Genomic DNA, 19,721 nt, shown 5'->3' on the forward strand with positions numbered 1-19,721 from the left:
TATAATTCGTCCTTCTAATCAAAAAGTGCTATATGTATGGGATAAGAGACAAAAACTAAAGCGTTCTTTTAGTTTACAAATTCTTAGCCCTCACCTAAAAATTGAACAAGCTGTACTGTGTAAAAGTCACGCATTTATAATGTGGACATTTTAATTACATGGTCTGATAGTAGAATTGGGCACAAAAAAGACAAAAAGCAAAGGCTCCTTTTTAGTTTGCCAGTACAAAATATTTAGCCCTCACCTAAAAATTGAACAGACAATATGATTCATGGGATTCGTATAATATTAGAATTTAACATTTTTCATTTTTATTACAAATTTTTTTTTGCAATACAATCATTCAATTATCAGCCTTGGGTCACATTTGCACTGACAAACTAAAATTGCCTCAAAACAAATACTTACTCTTATTAATGAGCATCCATTTCCACACATCGTACTCCTCTTGAGAATGTGCAGAAATACAATTGTTTTCAGATTTGCATTCGTGATCAATTTGAAATTTTTGGGGGTTCGTAGATGGTAAACTACGAACCCGTTTTAACCCTGGGATCGTTATATATATCTTGGAGTAACTCTTCCTCCAGTAATTGCATTCTTTGTCCGGTATGTTTGGATACTTTACGAAACATCTTTCGCATAACGGCAAAAGTTCATACGGACATCTCCCTTTTTTCCCCACAAAGCAACGCGAGTAAAATTTCATTTCCTCAACGAACTTTTCTTCTGTGATGTTTGCCACAGTCAACAGAATCCACACTTCTCTTTCGACAGTGCTGTGTGCCAGAGAACACGTTCGCTTACAATTTTTATCGAAGCATTTTCTATAAAGACACAGCCTATGGACTTTATTAATTATTGTTTTCTCTGCAGCATAAAAAAGAGTCTTGTGGGAACTCCAGCAGTGGGCCTCTAAACCTTCACAGACGACTCCACTTTTATCTTGGTGTACGATCAGCCGTGAAGATTCAAAGCAAGCACCACAGATGAATGAAAAGGATGTCCCATATTTTGCGGTGAAATTAAGTAAACGATGTTTCTCACTAAACTCAGAATAAAAAAATTTTGTTAAATCAAATTTTTCTTCCTTGTCAGCATTCCATAAAAGAAGCTCAATGGTATTGTGAGCAAACGAACAATGTTTCTGGCCAGATGTGCACAGGCTGCGCTTTTCTGTTAGAGATCTACAGAGAGTGTAGTACCTATTAAAAGTAGCTAACTTTTTTCGTTCTCTGACTTCCAACCAATGAGAAGTCCCCTTTTCGGCAAAAGCTAAAATGTTTTTTAAGCAGTTTTCATGGGGTGAGGTTGTCATGAAAGTGTGAGGAAAACATTCGGCACAAAACATCCGAAAATCATGGGTCTTCTGAAGTGGGTTTTCATTTGTTATCGGCCAATATTCAACAGAGACGGGTTTTAGGGATAGATCCAATGATGCACATTCTTGTAAAGTAGCAGAATTACTGTTGCAGAGTTCAAGTTTGGAGGATTCACTTTTCATGGCTTCCATAACCAAGTCGGGAAGGGGTGGTAAACCATCCAACTTAGTTATAGCTGCAGAGTCAAGAGATGCTTGCACGATAGGTTTGCGTCCAATTACATCAATTGCTCTATCGGTCAGATGGGTGCTGCTCGAAGCTGAGTTTTCAACACATCTGTCTGGAAGACATTTCAAAGTGGTTGAATTTGTCAGACCAGGAATGTATGTTGTTTTCGACTTCACCTCCAGTAACTCCTGACTTGTCACTGAAATTAAAACCAAGAAAAAATAAATTAGATATTTTCATTTATATTATTTGTATTCAAGCAACAGTTTTCATCTTAAATGTTATTCTTGTTTTAGACAATGTAACCCGACTTAAGGTATGTCTTGTCAAACTCTGGAATCGTTTATTGAACTTGTAAATCTGTATGCAATTTTGAAGGCAACTTTTTAGTTAATCCACAGGGGTAACTTATTCTCATTCCATCAGCCATGACCAAGTAGAAATCTTAATTTGTAATTGTATTCTTAGTATCACGTGCATTGAGAATCGAACCTTCCACCTCTAGATAACTTGGAACTGATTATGACTGAACACATTAGCAGACATTTCTACCATGAATTTTAGGGGTCTTAAACATTATGTTTATAGTTTACTAATTAATGGATATACATAAATACACACACACATCTAGGACAGTAAGAGAAGTAACTCCTGCATATAAGACATGTACCTCTCTAAGTCAGCTGAGGATAATCTATCATTAAAAAACCATAAAAGAAAAACATTTAAAGTCCAACAAAATATCCTACATTTCAGGTGAGACTTTCATAGTTTATATTGAACCATAGTAATGGGAAAAAAAGCAAAGTATTATAAATACACGTCCGATTCTAAATGACAAAATTTCCTCTTTTCGCTATTTTCTTAATCGTTGTCTCAACTCGGCAAGCAAATTTCCAGATGATAGTCTTCAGGAGTTTTTTTTTTTTGGGGGGGGGTTCATTGTTTTAGTGTGCAATTTTGGTAGAAGCAAAAATATTGTGTAATTGAATGTTATGTATATTCGTTGCTTTTATCAATTTGTTCTTATTTATTATTTTTTTTTTAATTGTGTCAAAATAAAGTTTATTTATATATAATGATGTTATTAAACCTGATGGTTGGAAGTTAGATTGGCTGAAATATTGCAAGAATAATATCTGAGATGAAAGCACTAGCCCAAACAAAAAATTGCAAAACTTGTATTTGTTATACCATCTATGGTTATACCGATTGCTATTTTATTTAGTGATTTATTTTGGGATCCATGAATTGGATTTTTATGCCTACTTGGGAAATTTATGTTAAGATTTCCAGGATATAAGGAGAAAAAAAAATACACCCTTTTAATATCTAATAAGAAAATAGTTCTTATTCGATTTATGGAGGAAAAGACATAAAATATAAATTATAGATGTGAATTACTCAACATGTTGTTTTTGAGGTTCAGAGTTAAAATTTTTTTAAATTGACATTTTTAACAAAGATACTTTTTCTTTAATGACTGTGCATATGGTAAGTTTATGGTAAAGAAACATTATGTACCAATATGGTCTGGGTTTATGATTGTTGACAGTCAATTAAGCTATTTTGACAAATACAGTATAAATCTTTGGTTATAACTTTATTACATTTCAAAAATTACAAAAATGATCCATTAAAAGATATGGTAGATGTATTTTAAAGGAAACATTAGCCACAATTGTGAAATGCATTAACAATGGCAGACCATTAAGTAAATTGAAGTTGAGAGTTATCTCTCTTGTTTGTCATACTGAATTAGCTGCACAACACTTTCACATTAAAACATGATAAAATTCGATAATTCAATAAATTCTAGTTTTACTTGTAATTATTTTTTGGCTTTTAGACAGACATTCGTCCTTTATATAATAGATTTATGCCACGTTTTAAAACAAGTAGAATTCATGGACCCTATGGAAGTAGAAAAGCACATTTACTTACCAACATTATTTTTCCGCAGTACTTTTATGAACGTATCCAATTTGAATTTTTTTTCGAGTTCGTATGTCCATAGCCGATGTTCTCCTTCCCCGTGAGCAAAAGTACATGGTTTTTGTTTACAGGGGACACAGCGTTTAAAGTCTGGGCACATTTCATAGATGCTGCAAAATAGTGGGCGATTGCGAACCGATAACCAGCTGTTTTTAGATTTCTTTTTAATCGCAAGCTTATCCCGTGCACAGGTTGGGCACGTCTTTTTGAGACAGAAAGCATTGACACCTTCTTTCTCTTTAACGAGGCACCGAGTGCATACGAGATGGAAATCATAATCCGCATCGAGTGGAAAACTTATGTAGCTCAACTCTTTCGCAAGTTTGAGGTCGTTGGAGTTAATCTTTGCCTGAGATTTATTTTTAACTGTGAAAAATAAAAACAAATTTTTAAAACATGAAGTGGGATGCAAGTAACGTATGATAAAAACAAAATCGAGATTATTTTCCAACCTGGGGAGAGGGGGGGAGTAGTCTTATCTGTGAAGGGGGAGTGTCTCTCTTAAGGGGAGACAGTACAAAAAGAAAAAAATTCGATATGGTGCTTCTGATATGTAACGTTACATTTAAAATTTGAACATTTTGGATTAATCAAATTAATGTCATTTTGGCTGTTATTCTCACAATGTTTTGGCCAATGTAACTTTCAACCTTCTTCATCTTGTCGAACTCTGAAGGTTGGGAGTTACCATCCAATGTGAACATACGATTCAAGATGAGAACAGTAATCTGAATATTCATTATTAATTCAGATCTCAAAAATTCTGAAACAATTTTAAATCTGTATAATTAGTCCTTTACTCCCTTCATAAATCATTTGAAGACAAAATTTAGTTTTTCAAAACTGTCACAAAAGGGAAAAGGTGAGCCAAAACAACACAAAGGATTAGAGAAGAAATAGCAAGACAAAGAAAAAAAAGAAATTACAGACAAATAAGGAAAGTCATTTTGGCAGCAATCAGTCTTTCATAATTGATCTCAACCAAAAAGTAACAGATGAACCTGGAGTTAAACCTCACTTATTAAGCACATCTAAACAACATACATCTATACTGAACTTGAAAAGCATATCATTACCAAGTTATATATGCCAGATTTTTGGAGAGATTTACACTTGATTCTTTAAATGTCATCTATGACAACATACCTGCAGATTTCTTGTTTGGTTTCTTTTTCTGTTTGGAAGCATTTGAATCTCTGGCAATTTCTGGAAAGAATTATAAAATTCATTGGAAAGATTTTCAAAAAATAAAGCAACATAGCTTTTAAAATAAAAATGAAATACTCTCTCCCTAATTGGGAACAGAACTTCCACTCATGAGGGTTGTTGTTGTTGTTCCATGTGTCAATGCACATGCAGGTTAGTAACTTTTCTAACAGAGAACGGGGTTAGTTTATCTAATGCACCCCCTGCTAGGAATACCACTGGAGCTCAGGCATTTTTTGTTTTAGGCATTAATTTCAGTATGCTGGCTTTTCACGCCCACATCTGACATTGTGTTTAATGTGACAAGGAGGTAAATCAAATACTAGATGTAAACATGAGCCATCGTGTCACAACTATTTTCTTTGATTTCTTTATAACATTAAAAAACTATCACATTTTTTTAAAGAGATCGTTTTCGCCATATTGTTTGAATAAAATTATATATAATTTAAACAAAAATAAAAAATGCTTTCCTTTTCTCCTTTACCATTTTCCCCAATATAAAGAAATATATTTAGTTTCTTTCCTCCACACCCTAAAAAAAAAAATTACATTATTTTTGGAATTTGTCATAATTTAAATCTTATTTTTTCATAAAAGTAAACAATTTAAAAATGGTGGAATTGTAAACATACCTGAGGATTTGATTTCAATTAGTTTTTCCACTGTCTTGTTTGGCACTGTTGAGATCTCATCAGAATCACTCAAGTCCGATGAATCCGTGTCGGTTTCTAACAAATAAAATATAAAAACCTCAATTATGCTAACTCAGTCACATATTATTCTTCAGATTTCATGCGTAATATTAAACAAGTTTTAACTTGAAATGTTTCTTGCATCATGTAATAATCTTAAAAAGATTTTTCATTATACATAATTTTTCTCAAGATTGTCTTGGAGTCTTGTGAGAAGAAAACATGACAGATGCTTCTTTACTTAGTTTGAAGATTCAATGTTATGTTTTACAGGTGAAAAATCGAAAATTAAAAATATAACCAATAACTTTCATCAATCCAAAAATCTGTTTGGTGTTTTTTAAGGTTTGCATTTATTGCTAAGCCAAAGGCTAGAAATTATTTGTCATTAGGAGTTTCAAATCCATGTTTGTTGAGAGACTTGTGTAATAATATGCAGTTTGGTGGATTAATACGATTAGATATGCAACAACACTGGCATTAATTAACAATCTCCTAAAAGAATTTCCCTGCGCCATCAAATAAAAATATTCAACATTGGATGTGTAATATTTTTAAAAATTGTGTTACATTTCTATTTAATGCACAATTTTTTTTTATTTTTTTATTTAAAAGAAATTGACCCCTCCCCCCAAAAATCCAACCAATGGATAAGTTTTCTGGTTGCTTCTATAACGAAAAAATATTGAAATAAATTTGAAAACGTTAAATGGCTTACTTGTTATTTGTTTACTTGTGATTGGAGGTGGCCTTATTGACTTTTCATTTGCATATGTGTCAATTATTGATTATTTCAGAAAGTTTTTGTTTTATGCCTGCTATCAGAAGGGAGTGATTTTTATGTGTGTCAATATTTAAGAGGACCCCCCCTCCACTGTCCTCAAATTATTTTATTTGTTAATAAATAATAAAGCTCTGGAGAATGTTATTTGGAGAATGTTACTTACACTACTTACATGTAATCGCCCTCCAAAAAAATAGAATCTGGGTTTATTTGGGAAATAAAGTACAATTATTATGTAAGAAATATATATATATATATATATATATATATATATATATATATATACACTGTACTTTATTTAAGACTTTAGAATGTTCTCATGGTTTTGTTTTTTGTTTTTCTTTGTGTTGTGAAAGCAATTATATTTTGAAATAAATATTTTTATAAACATATTTTAATGTAAATCATTTTTATAAAAAGCTACTAAAAACTTTACAAACCGATTTTTCCATTTTATAATGTATTATTACTTCATAATACTATAATTATTTCATAATACTATAATTATTTCATAATGTTTTATTATTTCATAATGTTTTATTTCATAATACTATAACCAATAAATTCAGCAGAAATACTATTTTTGAGCTACTGCATATTTTTAAAAAAATCTCATCTCTCACCTAAACTTCAAGTTTATCAATTATTTTTATTTATTTTGCCCCCACCCTTAAAAGTTGAAATTTATTTTAAAAAATAAAATCAATTTTGCTTTCTAGCCCACCCAAAATAAAAAAAAAACATGTTTTATAAAAATATTTTTTCTTTTTCAAAAAGATTATATTTTTCACTAAATGAAAAAATTATTTTCAAAAATTGTTGTTTAGCTTAAAGACTAGAAATAAAATATTGTTTTCTTCCCTCCTCAAAGATAAAAATATTTATTTTTCTTTTTAAATAAATTAAATTTTTGCCTTTTTTTTTTTTAATTACATTGTTTGAATTGGTCATAATTGAAAAGATCACCAATCTACACAAGACCTTGTTTTGTTTAAAAGAAAGGAATTTAAAAATTATGTAATTGTAAAACGTACCTGAGGATTTTGATTTCTTTAGTTTTTTCTCTGCCTTGTTAGGCAGTGCCACGGTTTTGCTGGAATCAGGGTCCGATGAATCTAAGTTTTTAAGAAATGAAAAGCAAAAAATTAATCAATTGCAAGCATTTGAAATTAAAGAAAAGTTGTCTGCTTGAATAATTAAATAAAAACTGGTGTCTGAATATTTGCTAACTTTGCAATCATTTTTTCTTACACTTCAAATAAAATTAATGTTAAAGTGTAGTACCTGTTTTGATACTATACTTTATCTTTAGTCCTGTCAATGATTAAGAAATCATTCTAGACTGTGGCAATTTTTATTTTTGTCCCAATCTGGAGTGCCTCTTTAATGACATCTAATTTACATATGTGTTTGTGGTGCATAATGTTTATACGTCACTCTTTCTCAAAATGCTCATTGAGTCATGCAAAAATGGTTGAACAAGCGTAAAATGCAAAGTAACTGGTGAGAGAGAAATACATAGACCACTAACAAAGGGAGATGGATATTTTCATTTAATTATAAATTATGGCTAATGAGACCAATTAAAATCGATTTTTAAAAAATATAACTCAATCTCAGAACTAAATATTTTCGCATGCAGTTTGTGTTAAAGTGTATAGAAAAAGACTAATGGAAACAAATGCTGATGAATTTCACATTTAGTGTAATCATATGCAGTTATTTTGCAAGATTTTAAATGTTGGACTTAAGTAGCATTTAAGCTGACATATCAAACAGATATTCTGTTGAGCTAATTTTCATGTTTTATTGTTTTACCAGTTATTTACACTATAATAACACACTTCACTGCAATTTAATTAAAAATACATGCGAAAATAATATATACCCCCCAGAAACAAAACTCAAGAGAAATAACTTTTGAAAGTTGGACCTAAGTAGCATATTAGTTGACATATCAAACTGATTCTGTCCAACTAATTTTCATATTTTCTCATTGTACCATGTTATTGGCTACAATTTAAAAATATAATTATACCACCCCTAAAACAAACAAAAAACTTGTCAATTAAAATTCTATTTCTTGTATAAGTTTAAAAGTACAAACAAAATTTAAAAACTAAGATGATTTCACTATATCCCGGGCAACATCGGGTAGGTACAATTGGTTTATTATAAAAAGATCAAAGATTGAGAGAGTGGGAGGAGAACTAAAATAAATTCAAAGAAAGTAAGAAAGAGTAAAAAAAAAAAAAAAAAAAAATCAGAGAGAGAGAGACAGACAAATATATGACTGCACTTTCACTATTTCATAAGATAGCAGAAAGATTTTAAATTAACAATAAACTTTAATTTTTACAGACAATACAAAAAATTAAATTATAAATATTCCCGGGCAACACTAATAGGTAATAAAAAACATGAAAAATATGTAAATAACTTGGAATATGGAATTGGCTATGTTGGGTTAAAATCCAATTGGATTCTTTTCAGTGGAATACTGGGAAAAGAATGAACATTCCAGAAAATATATTTACCGTTTGATTGCTCTGACGTTTCAGTGGAAACCTACAAAGAGAGTGAAAAATGTGTTGTATTTATTAATGAGTCATCACTTATCAAGGCTGGAAGCCACTCATGGATAAAAGCTAATACGATGGTCAAATGAGTTAAATCATGAACATAAGTTTGGCAATAATGAATTAAAATTTGATGGCTTATGAGGACGAGTTATAGCAAGTATCTATTGACATTGGATTTGAACATGTGTTAGCAAGGAGGGAAGCAACCCTGCAGCAATGTGCTCCATAGATGAAAACTCTTGGGAAGAAAATTCTGTTCATGAAAATTCAATTTGATGTTAGGCACAAGTAAAAGGGAAAATTCTTTGCAGTGGTGGATGAAAAAAAGTTTTTGCTGTTAAGATTGAAGCTCAGCCTAGAACATTTCATGAACATAAAAAGAATAGAGTAAAACTAATAACATCTCTTCTGTGAGAATGCAGTTTGTACAGGGAGTTTGGAATAAATTGGACACTTTACTGCAAGTCAGGAAATTTAAACTGTCATAAAAACATCCTTGACGCTATAGGCTAGTATCTTTCCTCCAGGAAATAAAGTGTTTATGAATACAATGTAGGCAGCGAACAAAGTATATAGTTACGAAAGCATTTGACAACCGGAAGTGAAAATGTTGCACTTGTTCTAAAGTTAACTGCTTTTTCTTAATTCCCCAAACAGAGTACAATTTCAATTTCTTAAAAGGGGCTTTATTTTTTTTCAAATAAATATTAATTATTTTTTATACCTATAGACACTAATGTGTATATATATTCCCTGAAACAGCATTTCATGGTAAACAACTGATGATCCTTGAAAACTTATGACTATTGTTTGTTCGAGAAAGCAGGTTGGTTCTGTGATTGCAGATCAAATGGCATAATGATAAATTTTCCAAATAAGAACTAAAATGAAATTTTTATTAAAAAAATTTTTCAATATAATTTTCAAGGTTAAAAAGCTTTCACAATATATATATATATATTACTTACCTTTTGCTGTCTTGGGAGTTCAGGTGTTTCTTCATCAGAAGAACCATATACTCGCGCTAAACCAAGCTTCATAATAGCTGATGTAATTTCTTCTTTACAAAAAGAGTCTGAAGAAAAAAAGGAAAGGATTTTTTTGCAATTTAAAAAAAAAAAAAAAAAAAAAAATGTTAATTTGTTTTGAAAGAAAAATAAAAAAAAAACATGACGCTTATGGATTTTCTAGAGGGAGATAATTAGACTAAACAAAAATAAGCATATTTTGCATGAGATAATTTAAGACGCTATAATGCATCGAACAATGAAACAATTTTAAGTAAAAAAGACCTAATCTCTACAAAAGACAATATTACTCCCTGAAATTGCCAAATCAGTTTACAAAAAGGACATTTCTGGAAATCATTGTTCAGGTATAGGTGTATTCATTTTGGTTATTTAAATTCCTAATAATTAGGATCGCTAATTTATTTCAGTTTTTAGTGTTTTCTTTGTTTTTGTTTTTAATTTTTCCCTCTTTCATAAATTGCCTCAACAATTTCTGGGACTAGCTTCATGCAGCTCTTGTGGAGACAAGGCCTTATTTTTTTCCTAGAATTGTTTCCCTGTTTGAGGAATTCTTTTAATATTCTTAATTCTTTACAAAATGTTTATATTTTTACTTAATTGATGCTAGTTATTCCCACCCCCACCCCACATTTCCATGAGTGTCATTTCTCTTTCACTAAACAGTTATAATAGAAAGTTTAAAATTCACATAAAATTTTATTAATGCACAGTTGGGGATTAATTATTACAATATTATATTTATTCTAAAAGTTTTCTCAGAAACTATCGGGCAGATCTAAAGGCACCTCCAAAGCCGTATGTAAAAGGACAGCGTTTTACACACGGCTATTTTCTGGATCAATTTCTATGGATGGGCATTAGAAAAAGGAGCAAAAAAAAAAAAAAAAAAAAAAAAAAATCACCCTCTTTCATTTTATATTAAAAAAATTTTTTTCGTAGATTTTGCATTTGCAATTTTAATTATATAAATTATAGTTTTTTTATTATTGAAAACTTGTTATATAAAAAAATCTTTGTTTAAACTTCATATCATGTAAATATTTGAATTAAATATCATTTAAAACTTTTTAAAAAAGAATTACTTTAGAATTATGTTGTTTTTTTTTGTTATTCAAATTATATTCTAGAAAAAAATAAAGAAAAGTGTTTATTTTTTTAACATAATATTGATTTTATGACCAATTTTATTTACAATTTAAAGGTAAATGAATAAAATAACGGGATTTATATATATATATATATATATATATATATATGAAATCTTTATTATTTGATCTTTTCAGCTTTAAGAAAAATGTTGAAATTTTTATTGACCTACATTTTTTTGTTTAGTTTTTATGACATGAAATATGGGGGGGGGGTAGAACACATAAAATAATATTTCCTCTAATATATTAGACAAAACCTACTTTTATCTAAGTTTATTTACAAATGAATAAATATGGAAAATTTCAGGAAAAATATGACTTGATTTTTGCTAGATTTTTAAAACATGGGTACGTCTACAGCTTCCAAAACGTTTTACAGTGTCAATAATGTAAACACATGTTCTCTCACATCTTCATTATTTTTGTATGCAGTAATTTTTTTTTTTTTTGAAATATTAACAGTTTATTTGAAGTTTTTTTTAAATGGTAAAAAAATTAGATATTAAATTAAATTACAGTTACAGCGTGTTACATACAGGGGGTTAAAACTGTGGCATGTGTTGGAGATCTAGCTGGCATTTTGTAAGGACTTTTTTCTATGATACAATACAGCAAATTAACCCGTTTGATGCACAGTTAGGGATTAATAAAGCACACATTCTAAATCAACAGACTATAATTTTTGCATATTTTTAAAGGACAAAAAAAATCTAGTATCACATATTGCTATATACTCAATTAAAATATATTTGGGGGCAAGTGTACATTTTTTTACGAAAGTCGACTTTTTCTGGCAGTGGAGTAGTTTTTCTTTTTTGGACAATCATAAACTAGAACCATAATTTTTTGAGAAATCATTTGTAGAGACTAATATTTTTAACCCTAACCTAACCTTTCACATGCTTAGTGTTGTCTGCCGTTTTACATATTTTTTACGGTTTTCAATTTCCAGTACTAAGCTATGGATTCTCCAATATTTGGAAGTGACTCAAGTGAAAATATGTCTTGCAAATACAAAAATGTTATCTATGCATTTTCTTAATAGCTGGTTTTATCACTTACAAATAAGTATAAAAATAAAATGTCATTACTTTAATTAAATATTGTTTTATCAGATTATAAAACTAGCATTTCTGGCAAAATAAAAAAATATTAAATCTGCTTACAACTTTTTAAAAGTTTCCATTTTTATTTATCATAATACTTATTGTTCGATTGATTATCGCAACATCCTAAATTGAGTCTTATTTTCTTAGTCAATGCTAGTTATCTCCCTTACACTAACGACCCCCCCCCCCAAGCGCTAGTCTGGACCGTTGAGATTAAGGTTTTAATTGGACCTTTGTTGTACCTAAATGAATTTCATATCGTAGTTTCCCTTAGTTTAATATTTAATCAGAGTGTCTTAAATAACAAACAAACAAAAGTGCAAAAAATAAATGTAATTAAAGGCAAGTCGAGTCACTATTACCCCTGTCTATAATATTTGTTTGAAGGCGTTTTATTTCTTTGGTTTTGTTCAAAACAAACCTAGTGTTCACGCTTAAGTTAGAAAAAAATATGTATGTCCACTCCATAACCTACACGAGGACCACTAATAATCGCTCAAAAATCGAAAATTAAAAGTATTACAATAAATGTTACCAAACATGCAAAAATGTAATCTTTTGTCAGTATTTTGTTTAATTTTCGATTTTTAGCGATTAACTGTTTCTCGTTACAAACCTTATGGACAACAATTTTTTTTTTTTTTTTTTTTTTTGCTCTAACTTAAGAGTGGACAATAGTTTTATTTTAAATTAAAAAAAAATTAAATTAATAAAACCAAATAAATTTCTTTATCTGGATAAGTTTATTTTGTCTTTGGTAACATTTATTTGTTGCATTTTTCCACCTATTATTTGTTCTGTTACAGTAAAAGAAAAAAAATCCTTACATTCTAGCAGATATAGAGCATGCAGAACGGCCAAGAATTTGACCAGAACAAATATAAAATTGTGAAAAATCAACTGAAAAAAATAAAAATGTTTTTTAATTCATATCCACATCGTCAGAAATAAAATGGAAGGCAGGGTAGAGCTTTATATAAAAATGGAAATCGATTATAGGTAAAACGAAATACAAAACAAGCACACTACTTAATTAAATGCTTCAAATAAGTCAGTTCCGTTCATACATAAAACTATTCGGCCTTCTATTTTTCTAACGACGGAACATGTCAAGATTACGGTTTTCAGATATAAATTTTTCTATTAAAATAGTTTGTTTAACAATTTCCAACCCAATTCTCCATAAAAATTACCATTATAAATAGCTTTCTCATATAGATTTTCAACAGAACAAAAAGGGGTGAAAATCAAAGAAATATAAACACAAATCGGTTTGTTTTACAATACTCAGTGGTATGAAAAGTGGTTAAAGAAAAAAAAAATGGCTAACATTAGGCCGCCTCGTGGAACCTCATTAATCGCCCAAAAATTGAAAAATTAATAAGAAAAAATATTTTGTTTGGTTGAACAATAAATTTTCGCTCAATTGGTAAAATAATTATCAACTGCATTTTTGTTTCAGTTTTTATTTATGAGCAATTGTTGAAGTTCCACATGGCGGTCACATTTCTTTTTAATTTCGTTTCAAGCAAAAATAATAATCATGTCGAAAATAGTTACGAAAAAAAATTCATCGAGAAGAAGAACTACTCTTGGTGTTTTAGTATAAAAAAAAGTATTCGGGCGAGGGATATTTCTTGGTTAAATCACAAACAAGATTTTTTTTCCAAACACAAAAATATTTGAAACCCGAAACATTTATTGCATAAAAATGTATAAAAATATAATTGTAGAAATATTGAAAAGTTTGCGTAAGAAAATATAATTTTAATAAAACAATTTTCGGCACTTCTGCATATCACTGTCAACATGAGGCGAATATGTGGATTTTAGTTTCAAGATGTCGCTTGTTAGCCAAAGAAAATTCTTTTTCTAAATTATATTTTGATAATTTTTATACAATCTTTCTGTACTAAAAAAAGATTATTATTAAACCTCTATAAATGCTTGATGATTTTTAAATTATATTTTTATACAACCTTACCGTTAAAAAAGTAATTCTAAAAACAATCTATGTTTTGTGTTTTTATCACATTTATTATTTTATTTTCAGTTATGAATCACTCATTGAAAAAAATTATATTAACACATTAAAATTATATTTTGATATATTTTTTTAATACAGTTGTTTTTTTACCACTTTTTCAGTTATTCTATAATAATAATTGCTCAAAAATTCTTTGAACTTTGTTTTGCGTGTGCGCACGTGCGTGTCTGCGAGAGAGAAAGAGATGCGGGGGGGGGTAAAAAAAAATAGCGCCATTCTCATTTCTGGTTCATTTTTGAGCGATTCCCGAGAATCGTTCAAAATTGGATAAATAAAAAATACGGAAAAATAATAACAGGAAGAAGGGGGGGGCGGTTGAAAATCCGCACACACAGAGGAGGTTATGTTAGTTATGCGATCTAACTTTTCAGAAACTGAAAGGCTCGATTTTTAGACCCATCTCCGCTATTTGAATCTATGTGTACAGTAATACAAACCCCAGACAAAGTGTTTTTATCCAATAATTCTATAAATAAAAATTAAATCAATATTCATTAACAAAGTATTAATTCCAACAATTTCATTCAATTTATAATCTAATGAAAAAAAAGATAATTAAATTTCGTTTTCAAAAATTCATATTTAAAAAAGAATTGCAAAAAGGAAAAGAAGAGTTAAAATACCCCAAGCAATGCCGAGAACTTAAAGGTAACAAAACAGTATAAAACAAAAAGGGGGGGTTAAAAATATATACTCACATGAGAAGAATTAGACGAAAGAATAAAAAGACGAGTCTATCTTGGTTATTTCGCGGAAGGAAGTTTTACAACGAATGTGTGAAAGCGGTCAATGTGGTTTAATTTATGGGAAAAGTGTATCTCGAGGCGTGCCCTTCTTAACGAAGACCACGCCTGCTAGAGCGTGGTGGGGGGGTTCATTGATAAATAGAGGACCTGTCCCTTCCCTTTTTTTTTAAGACCCCTTATAGCTGCTGCTGCTGCCTGTGACGCCTGCCAGCACCCTTTTTCCTGCTTGCGACGCCAACTACCCCCCCCCGCCACTTTCCCATTATCTATTCATTAAGAGAAATCGAAGCACAAGGGGAGGAGTAATTGAACACAATTACTCCTTCCGTCGTGCTTTGATTTCTCTTAATGAATTTTTTAAATTATAGTTCCTATTTAATTGCTTTCACAAAAGGCCAGTATTAAACACAAGGTTAGTTTTAATGTTAGGAAAAAACAAAAATAAAGAAAAATCTTGTGACGAAACAGAAATATAATATTCCAAAAATGACAATAAAAAAAATGATCGAGTAGTTTTTCGCGGCCTAAATCTACGTAAGGGAAAAATCACCGTAAACACCGTTTAACGCATAGACTAGAATGGCGCGCTTTTAGAAAACATCCTTGTGCGTGTGGGTCAACTTGAGGCATAAAAGAGATGAGGAAACGAAGAATTTCATTCAAATCATTTCTCAAATTTACTGGACATTGTTATTAGGTATTCTTCTCTACTCTTTGCATTTATTTTATTTCAGTTTTCACGTTGAAGAATTGTAAACTGCGAATGCGGTGCGCCGGTGCGACCACGTGGAAAATAAAAATTATATTTTCTTCATCCGTTGTCCTCTAGTCCTCATTTTGGCCCCTGTGCTACCGTTACAGTGAAAACTCGGTATTATTATACAAACACCGTGACAGCGTTAGGGTTAGGATTAGGGTTAGGTTTAGGGTTAGGGTTAGGGTTGGGGTTAGGGTTGGGGTTAGGGTTAGTGTTAGGGTTAGGGTTAATTCGCTGTCACGGTGTTTGTATAGTTTTACCGAAAACTCTTTTTGCAACAAGGTAAAATATTTGCGATTTTTTTTTTTTTTAGTAATAAAAAAAAAAACGATACCACCTTGTTATATTTGCGAACGGCAGCCCTACGAAGTGCAAGGGCCAACTTTCAGTCAAATTGCTACGGCCTAAATTTTTTTTTTTTTTTTAAGAAAAAAAATATTTCTTCTTACGAACTCTTGTTTTAATATATATAACGAACTGTTTCAAAAACTTGCGTGCGAAAATATCCTCGCTAAAATAACAAATGTGACTTTATTTCAGGAACATATTTTCGACAAATTTTATGAACATTATTTACGTAGTCGTGCACGTTATCCAAGCTAAGTAGGCAGTGTTGTTCTTGGTTGTACTCTGTCCCGAAAATGTTCGATAACTCTTGGCGGTTCACAATTTACTATGACACCGTCTAAGCAGGTACGCGTTCATATTTGATTTTATGCAAACGAAATTGAATAAAATACACCGTCTAAAAGCACGCGGTCGCTTTTTCATTAAAGTTTCGATAAATTTGCACTTTTTTAATACGCACGTTAAAGTTATTTCAAGTTATTACAAATACACAATTATTTAATTTATTTTTAATTTTCACGTTTTAATTTTTTAAGTTCTTTCTAGTTATTACAAATTAATTTATCTTTGTATTATTTATTTATTTTTATTTATCTGTTCAATATGAGAACAGAAATTGTTAACCGTGTGTTAGCAATTGCCGAAATACATGAAACGAGTTGGACATTTGCAAAGTTTACCGAAGTCATTGGAACTGATCAGCTACACGCTGCAGCTTCTTTAGGCCTGATACAGAATACTAGCGTATGCCAAAGTTGCAACAATCGTAGGGTTCTGCATAAACGGTCAAAAACTTCTGATGGATATGTGTGGAATTGTCCCTCAGATTCTTGCAAATCCACAGCCACTGTCAGGAAAAGCTCCTTCTTCGAAAGAAGCCGCTTGCCGATAAGTAAGTTGCTGACATAAATGATCCAGCGCAGAATAAAAGATGAAATCGGTGTATCGGAACAGGAACACACAATAGTTGACTGGATGTCTTTCATCCGAGAAGTCTGTGAAAAAGATATCATAGACAACCCAATGATGCTGGGTGGAATACAAATAGAGACAAATGTACCAAAAGAAGTTGAGATCGACGAGTCTCTATTCTTCAGGAGGGAATATAATAGAGGAAGAGCAAAAAATGGAGTGTGGGTTTTTGGAGCTGTAGAAAGAGGAAGTAGTCGATGCAATCTTGGATTGGTAGAACGAAGGGATCGGGACACACTACTTCCAATTATAAGATCATAAAAAGAAAACTTAGGAGAGTAGCGACAAATGAGAATTTATTCCACTCTCATCTCATGGAAGAGTTGTGGAGACGACGCGAGAAGGATTGAAGGAGCACGCATTTCCTCACAGCATTAAATGCATTCGAGAGCAATATGTTTTAAAACAAATGTTCTTAAATAATTTTCATGGTATTCAATATTTCGTTTGTTCGTGTTAAATAAATTTTATTCAATATTTTTCATGTCTATGCAAAACTGCACAAGTACCATTTTATTCAATATTTTGTTTCGAGAGCAAGATGCTTAATAAAAATGTTCCTGTTAAATAATTTTCATGTTATTCAATATTTGTGGTAATTATTACTGACCGGAACTCCATGTGGAGGGGGGGGCGCAGTGGAATTTTGGGAGGCAGTCGTTCAAGCAAAGGGTTTAAAAAAGTGCTTGGTCGACTGATTTTATAGTAGTAGTTTGTTGTCCACCACGTGGGTTGGACTGAACTTTGCATAGCATCAACTTGTGGGTTATAAAACACCTCTATCGTTGATGTGTTAGTTGGACTTTTTTTGTTTGGTCAAGTTACACGTTTCACAGTTACTATTACAAAGACAATTTGTCGTTGTAAGCAACGAGGCAATACGTTGCAACTCCAGTTAGCCGAGAAAAGCCGAGAAGGATTCTCCACACAAGTTAAAAGTTTCATTGTTTTTTCCTTCTACGTCGAGTTCAGGTTTAGCCGTTGAGTTGCAGAAACGCCTCGCCCCCCATTCAGTCGGTTAAAATCCGACATATTTTGTTTGTTCGTGTTAAATAATTTTTATTCAAAAACTTAAATACAATTATCATTTTATTCAATATTTTGTTTGTTCGAAATTAATTTATTTGTAATAACTTGAAATAACTTTAACGTGCGTATTAAAAAAAAAAACGTGCAAATTTATCGAAACTTGAATGAAAAAGTGTCGGGTTATTATTTATTTAAATTCGTCTGCGTAAAATCAAATTAATATGAACGCGCACCTGCTTAGACGGTGTCATAGTAAATTGTGAACCGCCAAGAGTTATTGAACATTTTCGGGACAGAGTACTTCGTTATAAAGACGTTTTAAGACGGTCTTTGTACAACACTGCCTCCTAGCTTGGATAACGTGCACGACTACGTAAATAATGTTCATAAAATTTGTCGAAAATATGTTCCTGAAATAAAGTCACACTTGTCTTTTGAGACGGTCTTGGTACAACACTGCCACTTCCTCTATACCGTAGAATTTTATATAATTATTACTTTATTCGTGGATCCTCAACCCTACGCAGTCTTTAACGTTATATGTTTGGTTTGTTTGGGACCTACTTCATTCCAAGCTATCAGTCACAATGTCGGACCAAAATTTTCCCACCGAGTTCGACTGTGTGTCTCGATGCTCCAGCAGAACTACTAGAACCCGCTCTAGGTATGTGAAAATGCCAAGGCTTTTGCGAGGGTTAAGTGGCACTGGTAACTTGAGTAAGCCGTAATTCTGTGCACTGGGGTATGTGTCATAGATTTGCGCTTAGCATCTGTATCCGGGGGGGGGGGTTAACTACACAGCACGGATACTGATGACATAGCACACATGTTTCGCTACATGCTGGTATTTGAATTATTTTCATACGTTCAGTAGAAGTGAAAAAATTTTTGAAGTGAAGTTTTGTGTCATTTAAGTCATCATTATTCGACCTGAAGGCAAGTTGTAATAGTTTTGAAACTATATATATTCATTAATATAGATATTAAACCTTATTTGTGCGAAATATGAAGCCTATATGACTTTACCTTCATTGGTTTTGAGTTTACCTAAAATGTGAAGCCGTTACAAAAATTTTCAAAATTTCATCAACGCCATCTTTAACCTACGCACTTTGTTTACAAATATTTTCCGACGGCAATAACACCAGACTACGGCTGGCTAAAAGTATAAAATTTCTTTTAGCATATAAAAATTTATTTCAGCATAATGAACTTTTAGGATTTAAATTATTTTAATTTCTTTAAACCAAAACATTTCTCCGCGGCAAAATCAAACGTCAATGTATTTTTTTTTTTCTATTTTATTATTTTGAGCTGCTTTTTTTTTCTTCCATTTGTTACTTTGCTTTTTCTATAATAAACTAATAAACCAATTTACAATTAAAATACAAGAGTTAGTTTTATTTTTAATTTTAAAAATTTCATAAATATATTTTTTATGATGCACATTTTGCAAACTTTAAATTCTAAAAGTTTTAATAATTTAAAAGAACTTTTAATTTATATGCTAAAAGTTCAGGAGAAATGTAAAAAAAAAAAAATTATATTTATTGGTATTTGTATGAGGAGGAAAAAAAAAAAAAAAAGTGCTTCTGCAGTTTTCATGACATTAAAAAAATGGAAATATTAAAAAAATATACATCGTACGTACTCGTCATGGGATAAAGTATTCATACAGAAAAAATCATTTAATTTGATCAGACTTCATATGCGGGTGTCGCG

The 19,721-nt window shown here is 30.9% G+C and overlaps 1 protein-coding gene across 1 annotated transcript in view; it reads right to left on the reverse strand.

Annotated features, from left to right (window-relative positions):
• Positions 1 to 15,055, reverse strand: part of LOC145266499 (ATP-dependent RNA helicase with zinc finger domain-like) — a 31,551-nt gene extending 16,496 nt beyond the window's left edge. Inside the window, exons 1-8 of the transcript XR_013864725.1 lie at positions 14,846 to 15,055; positions 9,781 to 9,887; positions 8,768 to 8,798; positions 7,265 to 7,345; positions 5,387 to 5,482; positions 4,692 to 4,751; positions 3,495 to 3,911; positions 409 to 1,749 (exon numbers count right to left, since the gene is read on the reverse strand). The gene's annotated coding sequence lies outside the window, so the exon portion shown is untranslated. The remainder of the gene's footprint in view (positions 1 to 408; positions 1,750 to 3,494; positions 3,912 to 4,691; positions 4,752 to 5,386; positions 5,483 to 7,264; positions 7,346 to 8,767; positions 8,799 to 9,780; positions 9,888 to 14,845) is intronic.
• Positions 15,056 to 19,721: the final 4,666 nt, after the last annotated feature.

The sequence above is a fragment of the Euprymna scolopes genome, chromosome 41 (assembly GCF_053919585.1).
Source record: "Euprymna scolopes isolate OS-2025 chromosome 41, ASM5391958v1, whole genome shotgun sequence".
NCBI lineage: Eukaryota > Metazoa > Mollusca > Cephalopoda > Sepiida > Sepiolidae > Euprymna > Euprymna scolopes.